The sequence below is a fragment of the Helianthus annuus genome, chromosome 10 (assembly GCF_002127325.2).
Source record: "Helianthus annuus cultivar XRQ/B chromosome 10, HanXRQr2.0-SUNRISE, whole genome shotgun sequence".
NCBI classification, from domain to species: Eukaryota; Viridiplantae; Streptophyta; class Magnoliopsida; order Asterales; family Asteraceae; genus Helianthus; species Helianthus annuus.
Window position 1 is genome coordinate 50,036,352 of NC_035442.2, and position 7,961 is coordinate 50,044,312.

Below are 7,961 nucleotides of genomic sequence, written 5' to 3' on the forward strand. Positions count from 1 at the left end.
GTAAAATGAATGATTCACTCAGTATTTCCCCGCTGACAAAACCTTTTTCAAACATGTTTCAGGTGATATATTGTGAGCAAAGAAAGAGAAGTGTCGTGAAGCACTCCCAGCTTAGAAAAGTGGCTCAGTGTAAATAAATAAAAGAAACATGTTTTGAAAAATAAAGATTTCCCTGGGAAATCACATTGTTGTAAAATTTGGGAGTTTATCCCTAAAGTTATAAAGCGAGCAGTTTAAATTATTGAAAGATCCTGTTTTACAAGACTTCCGCTGTCACCTAAAATTTAAATACCGCAGGATTTCTGTCCCGCGGCTCTGGAAATGGGTAAAACCGGGTCGGGGGCCGTGACAGTTTGCAATTTCTTACTTCACCTATTTTTGTTGATAATGAGGCAGCAATAAACATAACAAAAAATCTGGTGCATCACGCTAAAACCAAACATATTGAAATTCGTTATCACTTCATCCGAGACTGTTTTGAGTAGAAGTTGATACGAATTGACAAAATCCACACTGACGAACAAAAGCCTGACTTGCATACCAAAGCTTTTGATAGATCACTGTAGGTCTCCTTGAGTCGTATGGATCTTTCACAGAATTGTCAATCTAATCAAGAGTGCGGAATCCTCTTGATCAGAATATAGTAGAAAACGTGTAGGAACAGAAATCAGCAATTCACTTTCAAACCGGATCTTTATTGATTATCTATCAAAGTGATTACAATCAATCAAGATCCCTAACCAACTACAAATTCGTCCAAGCCTATCTAGCTCTCACGAAATTCCTCTCAAACTCTGTTTTTGGCTGATTAACCTAAACCCTAAAGCATAACCCTGTTTATATAACTCAAGGTTTGCTACTTGGGCTAGGTTAAACCTCACGGACTGCGAATTGGACAAGCCCAATTCGCCCCCATACACCCAATTCGTTGGGTTTGGTTAGCCCAAACATTACAACGAACTATTACAAAGCTAAACCCGCTAACTATTTATCGTTTAACTAATTACAAGATATCCAAAGACCAAATCTAAGCTGTTGTCACAGAATATGCACCAACAAACTCCCCCTTGACAATAGCATCATAAAATAACTTTGTCTTCAGTCTTCTTGCGATCTTCATGTAGTCTTGCACAGTCTTTGGTCTTTGGATAGCTTCAGCTTCAATAGCTTCTGTCAGCAACAGACTCCCCCTAAGCTAATGCATCCAATCACCAAATCTTCAACACGTTAGCACTTGAGTAAACTCCAGTTTAGCATTTGCAAAGCAGTCTTCAACTCTTCAACTTTTTCTACAATGTAGAAAGGAAGTTCTACCATGCCTCCAATCAAACTCTCATCTTCACAGCAACTTCTCAGTAACACACCGCTTCAATCTGCATACTATAAAACAAACATCTTGAGAAACCATAAGAATTTTTCAACAAAGTTAAATAAATTATTATTATTCAAGAGATAGTTAAACTGTATTACAGATTAAGCATTTTCAATTTATGACTAACACGCAAAACTTTTTGTCCAACACACAAGACCCTGTCTGATTTAAAATTTTGAACTCACTTTCTAACACCGTCTCCCCCTATCAGTAACAATTCCTCTAAGAATAACAGTTTTTCGTACGTTAAGAATTTTAAACAGAAAATGACACTATTTTTTGGATTTTTATATTTTCTGAAAGCAAGTAAATAACAAAAAGCAATAAACACTCTATTTTTGTGAGAATCACCGGTAAGAAGATCATATCAGCAAAATCAAACTGTTTCACACAATTAGGTAATTCTTATATAATTTTTCGTGAAAAGCAGTCCAAGACGATTACCAGTATGTTTGTCCACTTAAACAAAACGCATGAACATTTCAAGTACCATTACCGTATGATACGTTAAGGTAATTTTATTTTACTGAAATACGAGCGTGTCCCACTTCAGGATATACCCCCGCGATCAAGGTATGCACAAAGATTCATCATAGTAGGTGAGTATACTGAATTCATCCATTTCATTTTCAACGTTTAGATAATTGGTGATCAGGTCAGTACTTTTGTACAACAAAGACACCAAAATATCTAACGAGGGCTAAGACAAATACCATTTTTTGGTACGATTTATGCATTTTGCACATTTTGAATGACTCTCTAGGAGAGCTTCTTCATTTTTGGGATTTGGCATTTTTTTGCTCTTTTAAGATATCCTGGTTGTGCCTAGGTCAGCATGTATTTGGATGCAGCAGAAGGACAACCCTGATATCCCCAGATGAAATAATACTATAAAGACCCAAAACCTCAGATTTTGGCAATCTATCAACGCAAGAATTAAGGTCATTAAACCATACACCACTGATGTGTTCCCCACTCATACTCAGTTTATTTAAGTTTATATCACATTGGTAAGCTGATTAGTTCATGCTTTTGCCTACTGGTATATCATATAATGAAGCTGCTATCACACTTAAGCAATTTAATTCATTTTCAGTGTGACAGTCTAACTTGCTGATGTACTATCATTTCTTCTTTTTTCACACAGTGATAACTCCTTTTTGATCTTCTATTTTTTTATGTTTTTGATTTTTTTAATGTTTTTGTATTTTTGATTTTTAAGAAAGACAGTAAACTATTTACAAAAATTCTTATGAAAAACCAGTTATTCAGGATTCCTCATCCCGTTGAGTTCGACTAAATGTTTAAAGCGAGCCCTGTCTAATGCTTTAGTATAAAGATCTGTGTCACACCCCCAAAATCCACACGCGGAGTACCACCGCTTGGGAGCGTGACATGACCAGGATCAAGCCACCAATCATATCGAACATGTAATTAATATCAAGTATAATAAATGTAAACCAATCATTCAATGCGATAGGTGTTCAAAACATAATCATAGTTTCAAAGTATAGCGGAAGCATAAGTACGAAAACCCAAATGTGTAACATAAGTTCAATAAGTTTCAAAACATAGTCCATGCTCCACAACGACCCGCTCCTCCCTGTGCAAGCTCCATAAGTACCTAACGACCTGCAAGGCATGTAACAGAGGATCAACAACTAGTTGAGTGAGTTCACAGTTAACAGTTCAGTAATAGTATAGTGTGAGTAGTAGTATGTTCGTTCGTTATGTCATGTATCGTGTTAGTTTCCATCGCGGCCTCCCAGGCAGGTATGCGAAGATATTAGGGGATGTTCATCCCGAGTATCCTAGACTAGGTTTATCTGTATCGCGGCCTACCAGGCAGGTGTGCGAAGATTAGTAAATTCCAGTTCGCGGCCTTCCAAAGGCAGGTGTGCGAAGTCAGTCATAATATCGCGGCCAACCCTTGGCAGGTGTGCGAAGATCAGTTCAATAAGTGTTACTAGTCTAGTCGTATTCTTATCGTTAGGTTCTATCAACTGAGTATGTACAATAAAGTAATCCAATCCCATTCCCACCCTGGGAACCCCATGCCTTGGCTGCGTGAACTCACTTTGGTTTGCTCGGTATGCTTAACTATGTGCTTGCAATTAGTCAATCAAGTCCTATAGTATGCATGTATATTAAATCAGTTGTATGTCGTTTATATTACGAAGTGTTTAAGCAATCATCATCATGTTTCACATAGCAATTAATTCACGTTCATCAAATAATACATCATACGACAGAGTAATTCAGAACCATTAGGGTTACCGCACACTGTTGGTGCATATTTGTGACAACAGCTTAGATTTGGTCTTTGGATATCTTGTAATTAGTTAAACGATAAACGGTTAGCGGGTTTAGCTTTGTAATAGTTAGTTGTAATGTTTGGGCTAACTAAACCCAAAGGATTGGGTGATGGGGGGCGAATTGGGCCTGTCCAATTCGCAGCCCATGATGTTTGACCTAGCCCAGTTGTAAACCTTGTGTTATATAAACAAGGTTAGACATTAGGGTTTAGGTTGATCAGTTAATCAGTCAATTAGCCAAAACAGTATTTGTGAGAGAGAATTCGTGAGAGCCTTTACAGCTTGGACGAATTTGTGAGAGAGGGTTAGGGTTTGATTGATTGTAATCAGTCTTGATAGATAATCAATAAAACCCGGTTTGATTGAATTGCTGTTTCTGTTCTTCTACTTGTTTTCTGCTTATTCTGATCAAGAGGATTCCGCACTCTTGATTGGAAAGACGATTCTGTGACGATCCATAACATCAAGGGGACCTACAATTGGTATCAGAGCATTAGGCTCTTGAAGGCTCGGTTCAGAATTGGCTGTTGCAGAAAACTAGGGTTTTGGATTGTGATTAAAAAAAAAAATTTGAATTTTTTTTGTGTTTGTTCTTGGGATTTTCAAAATTTTTAGGGTTAATTTGATATGTTTGCGTATTTAATTTTGCTGTTTAAGTGTTTTTGGTTGCAGGTTTGGTTGATTTTTGAAGGATTTTGGCAAGAAAGTTTTGAAGATTCGAAGATTGTTCTTCGTGTTCTTCGTATTTTCTTCAAAAAATTTGGCTGATTTGGTGTTTGATTTTGCAGGAAACTGTTAGAAGAATTTGGAAAATCTTTAGAAATTTCGAACAGATTGAGTTTCCAAAATTTTCTAGCAAATTTGCTGAAATCGGATAAATACTCTGACAGACCAGCGAAATTGTGATCTAGTAACTCGGTGACCGGCGAAATTAAATCTCGGTGACCGGCGAAATTAAATCCAAAGGCGACTTTGGTGACCGTTTTAATTGTTCTCAGCGACATTATTACGGTGATCGGCGAAGTTACTAGACGTCGTGCTAGCGAAATTATTTACCAGCGAATTTGATCAGCTAGCATAATTACCCAGCGAATTTAATTGATCAGAGGAATTACCCAGCGAATTTAAGTGATCAGAGGAATTAGCCAGCGAATTTAATTGATCAGAGGAATTACCCAGCGAATTTAAGTGATCAGAGGAATTACCCAGCGAATTTAAGTGATCAGAGGAATTAATCAGCGAATTTGTTCCAGCGAATTTAAAAAGTCAGCATAATTATATCTACTCTACCAGCAAATTTATAATTTCTCTATCAGCATATTTAACTTGGCTTGCCAGCATAATTAGCGTAACCCGGCGAAATTAACTTGGTTTGCCAGCAAAATTAGCTAGAGGAATTAAAAAAAAAAAACTCTAGAAAATCCCGAAATTCGGTTTTTGACATGGTTAAAATGGATTGGCAAAGTTGAGAAACGTCAACGAATATTCTGACTGGAAAGACAAGTTTGAGTTAGTTGTGAAAAGTGAGGATGCAAGGATGTGGACTTGTATAATAGATGGATATGTTGCTCCTACACGTCATGTTGAAGGAAGAGTGAAAGTGATCTCTTATGACAAGATGGATGAATCTGAGAAACTTATGGTTAATGCTGAGAAGAAAGCGTTAGCAGTGATCAAGATGTCCTTGCCTGAGGGAATTAAACATACCATCAAGCACTGTGGGACTTCTTATGAGCTATGGAAAGCTTTAGAAAAACGTTATCAGAGTTCATCAAGACAGCGTGTAGGAGGTCCTGCTTTAGATGAAGAAGCAGATGCTGTGAAAGAAGAAGGCTCAAATGATAGTAGTGTTCATCTGGAAGATAATAAGAAGGCCACTCAGGCATTCATGGCAGAGATAGTGCCAGTTGATGAGGCTGAAACTAGTGTGAGTGATGCTGAATCTCAAGTGGAGAATGCTGAAGCAAAAGTGGATGCTGAAGTAGAGAAAGAGAGTGAAGCTGAACAGGTTGTTGCTGATCAAACCACAGAAGTTCATGAGAAAGAGGTACAATCTAATTCTGTGTGTTTGAGGTGTTGTGAACTACAGGGTGAGGTTGACAGATTGTCAGCTCAAAATCAAAGTCTGGTGAGCGAGATGTCTAGCATAAAAGAGTCAAATTTTTTTGCTAAAAGAAATGAATCTCTATACTTGAAGAAGATAAAAGGTTATGAAAGTGAAATCGAAGCTTTAACATGCAAATTAAACGAAAAACTTCAAGTAATAGACTTAGCTCACGAAATGATGGCTGAGAAAACAAAAGGGATTTCTGAAAAATGCAAAGAGTTGTCAGATGCACAACTCAAAATTATTGAACTTGAACAGAAATTAAGTCAATTCAGAGATTCGTCTTTTGTTATGAAACACATGATGGGTGGGTTAAAGAAGAGTAATGACAAGACTAGTGTGGGATATAATGAAGTCCCACCTCCTCTTAGTCATGACTATTCTTTCCTCCCTGATGAAGATGAGCTAGCAGCCTATATGTCAACTGCACCAAGTAGTTTCGGATCTACATCAAGTCAAGGTGAAGGGTCTGAGCATGGTGATGCTAGGAAGAACAATAACAGAGAATCTTTGAAAAAGAAAAATTCACCTCCAAAGGGCAAAAATCAAACTTTTGTTAAAAAGATTAATTTTGTTCAAGGTAGTGATATGAAAAATGAAACTCCTGTTATTGAAAAAGAATCAAATGTAGAGTTTGCTAAGAATAAAAACAAAGAAAAATCTGAATCAAAGCAAACTGAACAAAATTCTTCCAAGGCATCATCACCATCTGATAAGGGATCTACCTCAGAGACTCCAGCTAAGAAGTCTTTGAAAAGGAGATCGTGCTTCAGGTGTCACACCAAGGGACATGTAGCTAGCTGCTGTCCTAACAAAAATAGTGAAGCACAAATGAGTGACAAACAGAGAGGGAAATTGCCAGAGAAGAGTGGTGATAGTGAGGAGAAAGGTTCAAATTCTCCAAAGAAATCTGCTCCTAAGCAACCACAAAATGTTGTTGTTGGTGTAGATAAGGCTGAAACAGGAACTCCACAAGTTCCACGTTTTCAAAGAAATCAACAAAGATTTCAGCCTAGATCTCCACCAGGCAGATATCAGAGACCTAGAAGCAGTTCACCAAGAATGAACAATTTTAATTCAAATAATTTTAGAAGTCAATGTCAATATCAAAATCGATACCAAAATAATGGTGGTCGAAATTTTTATAACAATGGCTTTAGAAATTACAACAATAATGCTTCTTGGAATCAAAATTCAAGATTTCAAAATCAAAATTTCCAAAGGTCAAATTGTCCAAATGTATATAGGAACCCTCAGGACCAAAGACCTAGTGGAAATCCAAACCCAGTTCCATCAACAGGTCTAAGATCCAAGACTCCAGTTAGGAGTAATGGATATTGGATGGATGTTCCGATAGTTGGTGAATTTGGACGACCCAAGACCATTAAGGCTTGGGTCCCCCAATCTAACTAATTTTTTAAGTTAGTGTGTGCAGGAGCTGCTAAGGAGGAGTATCAACTTATGTTGATATTGGCTGCTTCAGACACATGAAGGGGGGGTGTGAGATTGTTGATATATTTTTTTTTAAAATGATTTAACTTGAAGTTCAATGTGCTGACTTGTCGACACAGAAGATAACCTGGCAGATCTTTATACTAAAGCATTTGACAGGGCTCGCTTTGAACATTTAGTCGAACTCAACGGGATGAGGAATCCTGAATAACTGGTTTTTCATAAGAATTTTTTGTAAATAGTTTACTGTTTTCTTAAAAATCAAAAACACAAAAAAAAATTGAAAAATCAAAAACATAAAAAAAAAAATAGAAAATCAAAATGAGATTTCACTGTGTGAAAAAGAAGAAATGATAGTACATCAGCAAGTTAGACTGTCACACTGAAACTGAATCATAAATTGCTTAAGTGTGATAGCAGCTTCATCATATGATGTACCAGTAGGCAAAAGCATGAAATAATCAACTTACCAATGTGATATAAACTTAAATGAACTGAATATGAGTGGGGAACATATCAGTGATGTATGGTTTAATGACCTTAATTCTTGCGTTGATAGATTGCCAAAATCTGAAGTTTTGGGTCTTTATACTGTTATTTCAACTAGGGATATCTTGGCTGTCTGTCTGTTTAGAACTAAAATTGTACATGACCTCAGGAAAGAAAGTCACTTGGAATTAGCTCATTTCTATTTGAATGTCTGTATATTTCCCGA